The following is a 13,996-nucleotide window of genomic DNA, read 5'->3' as shown; positions in this document are numbered from 1 at the left end:
TGTTTCTAGGAGGTTATTGTTTCCCTATATATTTTGTGAGGAAAGTTCTTAGTGATGGTAAATGGGGTTAAAAGGTCAAACCAAAGTTTTAGATCTATGTTTGCATTGATAAGTTTCCTAAAGGAATTGATGTAATGATGAATCAGTGTTGTTTTAGAAGGTTTTGTTATATTATATTGTATACTTATGCATAGTGTGTACCATGGTTTGTTTGATTTGTCTACTATTAAAAAAATTTTTTTAACAGATTAAATCCATTTGTTAATATAGCCATTGCTAAGTCTTTCCAGTTAGCAAAATAATTTGGGATTATCCAGTCTATTGTAGTTTTAAGCACAGATGTTTTATATATGTTTCTATTTCTGAGAAGTTCAATCCTCCTTGTTTCCAGGGTCTAATGTGATGAGTTACAGCTCCTCTATTCTTTTTGGGATACCATAAAAATTGTATTAAACATGAGTTTATTACTTTAAGAATGCGTCTTTCAGGAATTAACTGTATTGCTAATGCTACATATAGTATTTTTGGCAATAAGAACATTGTTATTAATTGCAATCTGTCTTCAAAAGTTAATATAATTTTGTTCCACTTGTCTATATATATTTTTATTGTTTCAATAATGTTTTTATAATTTATTAATATTGTTTTGTTTATATTTTTGCATAACACTATTCCTAAATAATTTAGCATAAGTTCTTGTTTTCCTATGATGGATTTGTCTGTAACTTGTAGTTCTTTTTTGTTATTTAAAAATAGAAATTTTGATTTTGATCTATTAAAGTGTAGACCTGAAACCTTATAAAATTTCTCCATTACTTCTTCTAGCTTTCCTAATAACTCTCTGGAGTTTGATAGGGTTAATAAAATATCATCAGCAAAAAACATTATTTTACATATATACTGGTCATAGACTTCTATTCCTTTTATTCTTGGATTATTGTGTATTATTTCTGCAAGTATTTCTACACCCAAAGAAAATAAAATAGGAGAAAGGGGGCATCCTTGTTTATTACCTTTCATTATATGGATACATTCTGAGGTGAAAGGACCTAATTTAATGTAGGCTAAGTTATTAATATATATGTTTTTTAGTAATAAGATGAAGGGAGGAGGAAATTCAAATAATGCAAAAGTTTTAAATAGATATTCCCAGTTGAGGAAATCAAAGGCTTTTTCTATGTCTAATCGGATTACAAGCGTTTCTCTATCTTCTTTATTCACATAATCTATAAGAGTAAGTATCCTTTTAATATTATCATGTGTGTGCCTGTTATATAAAAATCCAGTTTGATCATTATTAATTGTCTTTGAAAGTAGGATTTTCATTCTGTTAGCTAGGATTGACATGAATATTTTGTAATCATTATTCAGTAATGATATAGGTCTGTATGAGGTGCAAAGGTCTGATGGTTTATTATCTTTTAGAATTGGTGTTATGAGAGAATATTTCCATGAGGGTGGTATTTTTGCTTCTGACTGGACTTCTAGCAAAGTTTTATGAGAAAGGGAGATTACTGTTGAAGGAAAGAGTTTGTAAATTTCCGTAATTACACCATCTGTCCCTGGAGTTTTGTTAGATTTACTTTCTTTTATCTTATCAACAATTTCTTTGTAGGATATAGGTTTTTGTAGATCTAATTTTAAGTTTTCAGGATTTTTTTATATTGATAAGGTTTGTATCTAAGTTTATTTGGTTGGTATCTAAATCTTTTTTGAAGTGTTCCATATAATGGAACCAGAATGCTACAAGGATGTCTCCTATATCTGATAATTTGTTCACTTTCTTTTCATGATATATACTACTAATGTTATTTGCTTTAGATTGTATTTTAATTCTTGTAGATAAGTTATGTAGATATCTGGGGAGGTGAGTTTATTTAAAATTTTTCCAAGGCTAGACAAATTTTTTGTGTTAGAGTTTCATATTTTTATTTAATTCCTCTATTTCTTTTTTTACTTCTGGACAATTCTGATTTTTTTTTAGATTTTGCTGTCAAGAGTCTGGTTTGCAAGTCTAATGATTCAGATTCTCACTCTCTAACTTTGTTTTTGTACCAGCTAAGGGTCTTACCAAATAAATAAGCTTTTAATGAGTCCCAAACCATGACTCTACTTATTTCTGTTGTATTATTAATTTCAAGAAATAATTGTAGTTCTGACAACATCCAGGGTCTGAATTCTTTAATTTGCATTATATATGATAGTTGGGAGGATTAAAGGTTTAAACTCTATTTGGAGCTTCATTATCAGATAGTCATGATCTGAGAAGGGGCATGGAACTATTAAGAAGCTGAAGATTTTTGTTTGTAAATCTTGAACTATGAATAATTTGTCTATTCTGGTTTGTGTTCCAAATCTATTGTCTTTATGAGAAAATAATAAGGATTTATCACCTTTTACTTTAAAAGTGTCTATTAAATGAAATGAATCAATCCATCTTTTTAAGGATTTTGAAATAGTTGCTATGCGAAAAGACTTATTGGTGGTTTCAGAAGCTTCTAAGGTATAATTAAAGTCTCATCCCAGTATAACATTTCCTTTATAATTGTTGGAAATAAAATCTAGGTGTTTTTTAACCGTTCCTGCTCCAATTCCTGGGAACCAATATAGATTAGCTAAGGTCCATATTCTGTTATTAAATTTAATTATAACAAATGCTAGTAGACCTTCATTGTTTTCATATTTATAAATACCTTTTGGAGTGATTATGTTTTTCTTCCAGAGAATTGATACTCTTTTTGTCTTTGCTCTGCAGGAGGATTGAGCTAAAACTGTATAGTCCTTAGGGTTCCAAATAAAGCTATCATTAGTCTTAAAATGCATTTTCTGGAGAAATACTACTTGTGTCTTATTTAGATTTAAATATTTTAGTAAGTTTGATCTTTTATTTGCATTAATTAAGACATTAGCATTTAATGATAAGAATGTTAAATACATTTCAAGTTATTGTTGGAAGAAGCATTTGCTTCTTTTTTTATTTTGATTATAGTAGTTATACCATATTCTCTGATAACATTGAATGTTATTTTTATGTGTGTAAACTTGGGAGTGTAATTTAATGTTCTTTCTTCTTTAAATACAAGTCAGGTAAAATTCTGGTTAGGCTTTAAAAAAGTACTTCCATAAAACATTAATTCTAAAGTATCAAATGGAAGTAAATATGGATTTTCCATTAAACATGGAATGAAAGTCATTCCTAAACCAATAGATAAAGATAGATCTATTGGATTATCACTCATACCTTTAACCAACAATATCAACTGAGCTCCATATGTTAAATTATTATATGGAGAATTTTCTTAAAAGAGATATGAAATTCTATATTATTCTGTTATTGGTCTATAGTATTTTATATATCAGGATTGAATGTTAGCAGTGTAAACAATTATTATGTTGACTTAGAAAATATCCAATATTTAGTTACCATTAAGAGATCCCAAACATGTCAGATATGTCATTTTGGATAAATTAAATGCAACAGAGGAGCATACACAAAATAAGCCAACAACAAATAGATTATTACTGAAATAATTTGACTAAAAGGACTCTGCAGGAGACAATGAGTGATTACTAATGAAATATGAATTTACTGTAGCTGTATTGTCTTACTTTACTTTCCCACTCTTCAGCTCACCAACTTCAATGTACACTTATGAAAAGACATGGCTTATCAGTTGTATGCTGACTCTGAGTAGAGGAGCCCTACATTCTAGCGTGCAGTGCTTTTACATATTTATAGATTTACAAAGCAGAGTCTAAGAATGAACTATGATCACCCTGACAATTTATATCCTGCATAGGGCACCTCCTGCTTTCAGAAAGGGTAATCACATCAGGTCTAGAATGAATGTGAAGGTACCTATATAGTAATCAAGACTTACCTTAGGTAAGTATTAATCAAATAGTATTTAGAACATCTTAGAGAGTTCTCTGGGCAGTTAGAATACTCTTAAGCCTCTCCTCCCTTGACCAAAAACAGAGATTTCCCTTCCCTTTCTTTCCATTGTTTTAAATCAGTACTAATAAAAGAAATTCAGCAAACATAGGTAAACAGAAATAACATTCAGTAGTCCGTCTTGTACATGACTCGCAATCCATTAAACAAGTCAGTGGCTAACATCACTCTAATAAACATTAGAAAGACAAATTAGAAATAATTTCCTAGCTCTTTAAATTTTCTGATAAAGCAAAAAGTTAACAATAAGCTATTTTAACTAAAAGTATAAAGCATTTAATTTTTCCTTGCATGTATACATTTCTACTTGTAGTGTCAGTAGCTGTCTTTGAAATCTATAGAATACTTCACTTCTTCAAATCATTCCTTTTTCAGTTCAGGTTTTGTTTTGTCAAAACGGCAACAATATTTCAAGGGCACAATTAATATTTAGACTGATGTTTCAAATAAATAACTTGTCAGTTGCCAATTGAGTTCGTTCAGAATGTATGGTTAGTGCAAATATAGCATGTTGCAAAAATAATATGCATTTTTTCGTATGCTCTAGAGACTGTCATATGCAAGTGACATATATAATGGAGCATATATAGAGCAGATAGCTTATGGATTCAGGTTCTTAAAGTAAATTATACTAATTAATCAGGCAGTTTCATTTAAATTCACAAGTAATTTAGGGACATTTCAGTTGAGTTTCCAGGAATGTGTAGTCCAATGTGAGTAACTGAGTCCACTTTTCTTCATAAACATGTCACAATTCATTAAACAAAGCAGAGACTAACATCTGTCTAATAATCATTATAAAGACAAAGAATAGTCATTTCCTAGCTCTTCAAACTTTCTGATATTGCAAAATGTTGACAGTAAGCTATTTTAACTGGAACACTAAAACATTTCAATACTTCCCTGTGAATATATATTTTTACTTTTACTGTAGTGTCAAGAACTGTCTTTGAAATCTATGCATTCATTTTACAGTTCAGATTATATTTTGTCAAAACATCAATAGCATTTCAAGGGTACATTTAATATTTAAACTATTTTAAATTAATATAAACTTAGAAACAATGAATACCAAAACCAAGTAAAAAATATATGAAGAGGATCACCAAAGGAACACTACAGCACTCAATCCAGAAAATGTATTGAAAAAAGTTAAGCGCTTTCTTCAAAATCACAAGACTTCATCAGAACAAGAACAAACAGAAAATGCCATATTTAAATACCCTAACCCTTACAGCCATTGGTTGACAAAGCAAACATAATTTCCTGTAAAATATTTAAGCAGTTTAAAAAGACAGTAACACATAAACACAGTAAATGCCCACTACAACACACCAGTTGCCACTTACCAACCACATAAACATTAATGTGTTGTATATTGAAGTATGATTTAAAACACAGATCTTGAATAAAATCACATAAAAAAGCTGATTTTAGTTTTAATACAGAACTAATGGATAATTTGTCATTGATCCCAGGTGGTTGACATGCATTTAATTTAGTCTGCCACTTGAGCTCTAAATATTCAAGGAAGTCATCATCGGGCCCCCCTCGTGGACCCAGGTCTACTTGTTCAAGTACAAAAAATTTAAAATAATGTGTCAGATGTACCTTTATATGCTAAACATTGGTTTCTTTGTTTTTTAGTATATCATAGTTGTGTTGATATATTCTTTGTCTGAGGGCTCTGATTGTCTTCCCCACATAGTACCCCTCACATACCATACAGGTTGCAATATATACCACTCCCTTGGTGTAACAGTAAGACTTCTTAATAGTAGTAATTTTACCATAGTTCCTGATTCTAATGGAATCAGTGTCCAATATATAGGGGCATTGTCCACACCTCCCACATTTAAAAGTTCCACCAAGGCCTGCCTTTAACTTTTTTCTCTCCACCAGGCCTTTCAAGGAGGTGCCCTTTTTGTAAACCACAAGAGGTTTTTCCCCCAACCTTTTGTTGATCTTCTCATCCAAACAAAAAACGGTCCAAAAATCATAAATGATGTTTCTAATGTTAAAAAAATCCCTGGTGAAGGGCAGGACACATGCCCTAGTAAAACTGTCAGCTTTTATCAAACCAGAGGTTCTATTCAAACCTTCAGGCTTCTCCAAGAGTGCAGAATAAATACCCCCAGCTCTTTTTGATTTTTACTTCTTCAGCTGTCATTGACAAAGTTAAAGGGGTAACCTCTTTTCTGCAACATACCCATTAGGACATCACATTCTTTAATAAAATCGTCCTGGTCAGACATCATTCTGGCCAATCTCACATATTGACCCTTGACAAGGGATTTTTTTCTGATGCAGAGGGTGACAACTCTCAAAATGCAACAAAGAGTTAGAATAGGTAGGTTTTCTATAAAGGTGTGAAGTAAACCTACCCTTAAAGTGATCTTTCTTAATAGTAACATCCAGATAATTCAAGGTGTCAAGGTCCTTGGTCATGGTAAATTTCAAAAAGTTGGTGGTGTTGTTAATGTAAATGAAGAACCTGTTCAGGTCATCTTCGCTCCAATGCCAAAATAAGACCATATCATCCAGGTACCGTCCATATATTACCCACATGTCCTTGAATTCAGAGTTCATTACATAGAGGTCTTCCCACTGTGCTAATACAATGTTAGCAAATGACGGTGCGCAACATGCGCCCATTGCCACCCCCTGAGATTGGCCAGAATGATGTCCGGCCAGGACGATTTTATTAAAGAATGTGATGTCCTAATGGGTATGTTGCAGAAAAGAGGTTACCCCTTTAACTTTGTCAATGACATAACTGAAGAAGTAAAATCAAAAAGAGCTGGTGGTATTTATCCTACACTCTTGGAGAAGCCTGAAGGTTTGAATAGAACCTCTGGTTTGGTAAAAACTGACAGTTTTACTAGGGCATGTGTCCTGCCCTTCACCAGGGATTTTTTTAACATTTTTTGTTTGGATGAGAAGATCAACAAAAGGTTGGGGGAAAAACCTCTTGTGGTTTACAAAAAGGGCACCTCCTTGAAAGGCCTGGTGGAGAGAAAAAAGTTAAAGGCAGGCCTTGGTGGAACTTCTAAATGTGGGAGGTGTGGACAATTCCCCTATATATTGGACACCGATTCGATTAGAATCAGGAACTATGGTAAAATTACTACTATTAAGAAGTGTTACTGTTACACCAAGGGAGTGGTATATATTGCAACCTGTATGTTATGTGAGGGGGTACTATGTGGGGAAGAAAATCAGAGCCCTCAGACAAAGAATATATCAACACAACTATGATATACTAAAAAACAAAGAAACCAATGCTTAGCATATAAAGGTACATCCGACACATTATTTTACATTTTTTGTACTTGAACAAGTAGACCTGGGTCCACGAGGGGGGCCTGATGATGACTTCCTTGAATATTTAGAGCTCAAGTGGTAGATTAAATTAAATGCATGTCAACCACCTGGGCTCAATGACAAGTTATTCATTAGTTCTTTATTAAAACTAAAATCAGCTTTTTTTATGTGATTTTATTCAAGATCTGTGTTTTAAATCATACTTCAATACACAATACATTAATGTCTATGTGGCTGGTAGGTGGCAATTGGTGTGTTGTAGTGGGCAGTTACTGTGATTATGTGTTACTGTCTTTTCAAACTGCTTAATTATTTTACAGGAAATGATGTTTGCTTTGTCAATCAATGGCTGTAAGGTTTAGGGTATTTAAATATGGCATTTTTTGTTTGTTCTTGTTCTGATGAAGTCTTGTGATTTTGACAAAAGCGCTTAACTTTTTTCAATACATTTTTTGGATTGAGTGCTGCAGTGTTCCTTTTGGTGATCCTCTTCATATATTTTAAATTAATAGCTATCAGTTACCAAGTGAGTTTGTACAGAGTGTGAGGTAACTGCAAAGATAACATGTTGCAAAAAGTAATATGTATCTTTTCATGTGCACTTGAGACTGACTATTTCAAGTAACATATAAAATGTAACTTTTACAATGCAGACAGCTTGTGAAATCAGCATGTTAAACTGAGTAATACTTTTTAATCAAGCAACTACATTTAAATGCACATGTAGTTTGGGAACATTTCCGTTGTGTTTCCAGGAATATGTAATCCTATGAGGATAAATCATAAAATATTTACAAATAGTCCTATTATGTATTTATTTTACCTTGCTTAGGTTCTTTTTCATTTTAATAACTAAACAACATTACTTTTTCTTATTATTTGTAATCTGTGAGGCTAAATGCACTTCGCAGGTTCACAGTGTCCTTAGAAACTGCAGCAGTTGTTTACTCAAGTCACTCCACAACAAGTACAAATATGACTCTGTCATTGTCCATGTTGGAGTGAATGACTTGAGACGTACCTCCCTGGACTACTTGAAAAGAGACATGGAAGAGCTCTCGGATCATGTGGCCCAGGCAGGTATGACTCTAGCCCTGAGTAGCATCCTGCCTTCACCCAGAATGATACCACAATATAAGGACAAAATGATTGACTTCAACAATTGGCTAAGCTTCTGGTGTCATTCAAAGGGGATCCAGTATCTGTCTGCCTGAGATGACATGACTGACAGACCATGATGCTTTGCCAGAGATTTTCTGCTCTTGTCGCCCCTGGGATTCAGGTTACTGGGTAAGGCTCTTGCCACCCCTATAGTGCCTTTTTTAGGCAAAGTTCAAAGGACAAAACCACCATCATAACAGGTACAAGCATGCAAAATCTGAAGGTAATGCTACTCAATGCTAGAAGTCTAAACCTCAAAATGCACTCTCTCGAGGCACTCCTAAAAATGGAGAATATTGATATCTGTGCAGTAACTGAGACCTGGTTCAAGGCTCCAGTGAGCACCCCTGCAATACCATGCTACAACTCTTACCACACTTTTCGACCACCAAACCAGGACCAAAACACTAAAGGTGGAGGAGTGTCAATATTCACCAAGGATATTCACACCACCAGGCTAGTTGCCCAACACAATGCGTCTGAAATTCTCTAGGTGCAACTAACACTAGGTAAGACTGCAATCCAAATTGTAGCTTGCTACAGATCCCCCACCATACCCCAAGATTCTCACTACACTTTTCTAAACATACTGGAAAATATTAAGATAGAACCAAACACCCTAATACTGGGTGATTTTAACTACCCTGCCATTAACTGGGAAAAACTACTCATGTACCAACACCTTTGCCCAACGATTCTTGGAATTCATAAATTCCAATGCCCTGGATCAACTAATCCATAGTCCCACCAGGGGCTCCAATATCCTAGACCTGGTCATTACCAACATGGGAAACTGATGCTCCACACCTATGGTCATCCCCTCATTAGTCAGGTATGACCATAAGCTAATCACCCTTAACATCCACATCCCACCCCCACACCTTAGTAAGGAAACCTCCATAAAAAAACTTCCCCAAAGCCAACTTCATGCTACTCAAGTCAGAAGTGACAAACTTCATGACACCCATGCAGACAGGAACTGAAAGTTCAACTGTTGAATCCTACACTAAGGCACTGTACGAGCACATCCACTCATACATGAATCGTGTCATCCACAAAAAGGAAGCCAATATGGTGGTCCCCTGCCATAAACAAACTTTACAACAAAAGGAAGAAACTGTTGCAGAAAAGAGGAAAATCCCAGGATGCAAAAAACTCCCTTACCAGCCTCAGTAAGAAATTGAGATCCCTCATAAAATCCTCCAAAGCTAGTTATGAAAATAAAATTCCCAAAGATTCCAAAGCAACCACAAGGCATTCTATAACTATGTCAAGAAAACAAATGGCAATGCTTAGATCTTCTCTGAGCTAAAACAGAATGGCATTAAATATACTGATCCCAAGGATATTGCCAATATCCTGGCAGATCGATTCAGTGCCAACTTCACCTCCCTCTCACCCCCTAAATGGCCCATCTCAATACCGGAAGATTGCTAAATTCCGGTAATAATGGCCACACAGGTAAAAAATGCACTCTCCAAAGCTAAGAATACAGCATCCATGGGACCAGATGACATCCCGGGCTGTGTACTACATGAACTACAATATGGACTGGCACCTCACCTAAGTGTCATGTTTAATCATAGCCTCACCTCAGGTTTCGTGCCCACTGAATGGTGCAGAGCTACAGTTATCCCACTCCACAAGGGGGGATCCACCTTGGATCCCAGAAACTACTATCCCATCAGTCTGACAAGTCTTATCTTCAAGGCCATGGAGCGTATTATCATGGAACTTACAAACAAAGACATTGGAAACTTTCAAACACTGGACCCCACCCAGTTTGGGTTCGTGAAGGGCCAATCTTGTCTCCTGAACCTGATTGACTTCTTCAAATCAGTCTCCAGAGCCGTGGACAAGGGTAACATGGTCCACACAGCCTATCTAGACCTTGCCAAGGCCTTTGACACCATCCTCCACTCTGGAATCATAGATAAACTTACTAAGCTGGGCATTAATCCCTATGTCACCCAGTGGGTTGCTAACTGGCTTACTGATAGAACCCACACTGTAAAAGTAGCCAACTCCAAATCCAGCTCCAGACAAGTGACAAGTGGAGTACCTCAGGGTTCAGTCCTGGAACTGCTCTTGTTTGGCATCTACTTCTCTGAAGTACAGGCCAACACTAAGGGACTCTGGCTAACAAAGTTCGCAGGTGACTGCAAACTGGGAACCATTATTGAATCCCCAAATGATGTGGATACTCTACAAAAGGGTCTTACAGAAACAGATGCTTGGTGCCAGAGACATGGGCTCAAGCTCAATGCCAAGAAATGTATAGTTATCCCCATTGGGAAAAAACATGTATCCATGAATTACCATATAGGTGGCAGTACACTAAACACCAAAAGTGTGATAAGAGACTTAGGGAAACAGTTGGACAGTGGTCTCACCTTCGATAACCACATCGCCACAACAGTCAGGAAATCCTTCTATGTGGCACCCCTCATCACTAAGGGCTTTTCATCCAGAAAAAAGGAGGTCATTGTCCCACTGTACTCATCCCTCATTAGACCCATTATAGAATACAATGCCCCATTTGGTATGTACCTCTCAAGACATCTGCAACAACTGGAAAGGCTGCAGAAATACCTCAATAAAAGAATCACAGGCCTAAAGCAGATGCCCTACACTAACCGCCTTAAAAACTCCAGCTATACTCTGTCGCATATCGTCTACTCAGAGGTGATCTCTGCTTAACATACAAGGCCATGTCAAACCCAGAGCTGTTGGACATGCTACACTTAAAGAAATCCCAAACCCTCAGAGCCACACGCTCCAGGGATCTAAACCTTGTCATCACAATAAACAAAACATGCTGGAGGGATAGGTTCCTGACCCAGAGACTCCCCAGACTCTGGAATAGATTGCCCATACATGCCAAGCAGAGTGCCTCTTTGGCCCTCTTCAAAAGGAACCTTAACGATTGGATGGGAGAAAGGAAATTCGCCCCGGGATTGCATCCGTTGCCCTGCTAGACAGGGTTCCAGGGAAGTAAATAGTGTGGGAAGAAATAGCCAGGGAATTGTTATGGCTAGGCTTGTATAGGCACTAGGGCTGATAGCCTAGTACCAACCTATGAACCTATGAACCTATGAACTGTTGCTATGGCAAAGCAAATAGAATGTGAAGAAAGCTTCACTTCTCTTAACCAACAGTACATTTTCCCTCTTTTTATATATATATATATATATATATATATATATATATATATATATATATATATATATATTTGTGAATACTAAAAGGAAATAATTCAAAGGACATATGTACGTGAATGGAACATTTCAGAGTTAATCACGAACATGTTCCCAGTCCCAATAAGCATAACAGTGACTATCATTAATCTAATAAATATTGTAATAACAATTAATTAAGTTCATTATTCCAATTAGTCTACCTTAAAACTAGATTATTTTGGACTATTATTTATCTATAGATAGTGAGTTATTAAATATATACAGACTATATTAGTATAGTAAATAGGAGATAATTTAGAAAGGAAGACAAGATGCAGCTAAAATAAATAATGAGAAAAGAGAGAAGAGAGAAAGAAAAGAGAAAATTAAGAGAAATACACATATACTACGTATGTTGATTTACAGTATAAATATTTATGTGCTATATAACCCACCTTCTGTGAAATAAAAGTGCCCTGTTTTACATACCTGAGGTAATGTGAAAACTCTCATGTGTCATCTATTTTCAAAAAATATAGATAAAGATTCCAGTAGTTAGTTACCTTTGTTTTAAAATTCCAAGCAGTAAAATTGGTCCTTTAAAGAAATCTTAAAACAATTCATATCATAGTAGATGCTTTGAGAGATTTGGCTGTAACACTATCAGTCTTTTGCATCTTCTTTTTGACATCTGTCCAGACATTTGTTTCTTTTGTTCTCTTGAGAGAAGGTGACATCCAATCCATATCTTCTGGTAAAGTAATCACATTATTAGTTTTAATAAAAGAAGAGGCTTCCTCTAAGTCAATAAAAGACCTCATCTTGTTGGCATACAATATTCTTATCTTAGCTGGATATGCAAGTTGTGCCTTGATGTTATTTTGTTTCAGAAACGTTATCATTGACCATACTTTTTTCCTTTGTGCCATTATTCTAGATGAATAGTCATTAACAAATCTTACCAGGCTCTGTTTATATTTTAAAGGTGCCTTCCTCCAAGCAGATCTTAAAATCAGTTCCTTGTCCAAGTATGAAAGAAATCTGATAATTATTGACCTAGGAGGAGAGTTTGAGTTAGTGGCAGGTTTCCCAAGAGATCTGTGTGCCCTTTCATTGCCAAAGGAAAGTCCTTCTTTTAAATTTAAAAAGTCAGGGATCCAGAGTGATAAAAAGGAAGTAATATCCTCACCTTCTGTGTTTTCAGGTAATCCGAAAATCCTAATGTTATTTCTCCTGTCCCTATTTTCCAAGTCATCTACTTTATTAACCAACCAAGTGTTTTGTTTAAGAAGCAGTTCTTTCTGTGTTTCCTCTTCCTTAAGCCTGCTTCCTAAGTCATTTAGAGAAACCTCTATTCCTGTTATCCTTGCTTGGTGTTGTTGTAGCATTTCCTTGAGGGTGTCAGCCTGTTTTCAACTGTTTATTTAAAGATTTTCTAGATTCTCTTTAAAATCATCCATCTTCAAAGACAACTCCTGCAGGGTAGATGCCATCTGTTGTAGTTCCTTCTTTAAGGCAGCATCCTGGTGAGAATTCTTTGAGTTGCTCATTTTAAACAAGTGAATATATCTCCAAGCTTTTTGACAGGAAATTATTTGTAAAACTTCACCAAACTTTCTAATTATGTAAATTAATCCTTTATCTATAAAATTTTATACTTTGAAGAAAAATAAAGAATATTTTTTCCTGTCTTATTTAACTAGTTATATGGAGCTCTAAAATACTGCTGCTTTCAGTTACCCATTCAGGCTCCGCCCCCCCCCTTGTTCCAGTCTTTGATGTTAGCCAGAAGTGTTCTTCGCAACACCCACAATGTGCCCAGAATTAGCTCCTTCTGCAATTTATACTGACTTATATGTTCTCACAGTATATCTAAAAACATCTGTAGATTCTTTTTTATTAGACCCATTACTCCTACTGCTATTGGAACTGTCTGGATATCTTTCTTCCACATTGCTCTCATTACTGCCTGCAAATCCTGACATTTTATGACTTTGTGTCTCTCTGTATGTAAGACACTATAATCGCTAGGTGTAGCAATTTCAATGATCAATGCTACTTTTGTCTTCTTTCATGGATTACTATATCTGGTTTTCTCACATCTGTCTATTCAACAACACATTGGTAATGGGTGATTCTTTGTGATGTACACTTTATTATTCTCTATAATATGTGCTTCCTGTTTCTAATGTTTTTCAGCTACTTCCATATTGTAGTGTTTGTACAATCACCAAAGCAACAGTCTTGCTACATTACTATGCCTTTCCGTGTACTGCCCCTCTGCCATGAGTATATACAACACCCAGCAACAAGGTATGGGACTGTTTACAATTCTTTTTTACAGAACCTACATTTGTCAGTTTCTTCCACATGTTCA

The sequence above is a fragment of the Protopterus annectens genome, chromosome 2.part0 (assembly GCF_019279795.1).
Source record: "Protopterus annectens isolate FY-2018-M chromosome 2.part0, PAN1.0, whole genome shotgun sequence".
Classification (NCBI taxonomy): domain Eukaryota; kingdom Metazoa; phylum Chordata; order Ceratodontiformes; family Protopteridae; genus Protopterus; species Protopterus annectens.
Note: the sequence above shows the minus strand (reverse complement) of the source record.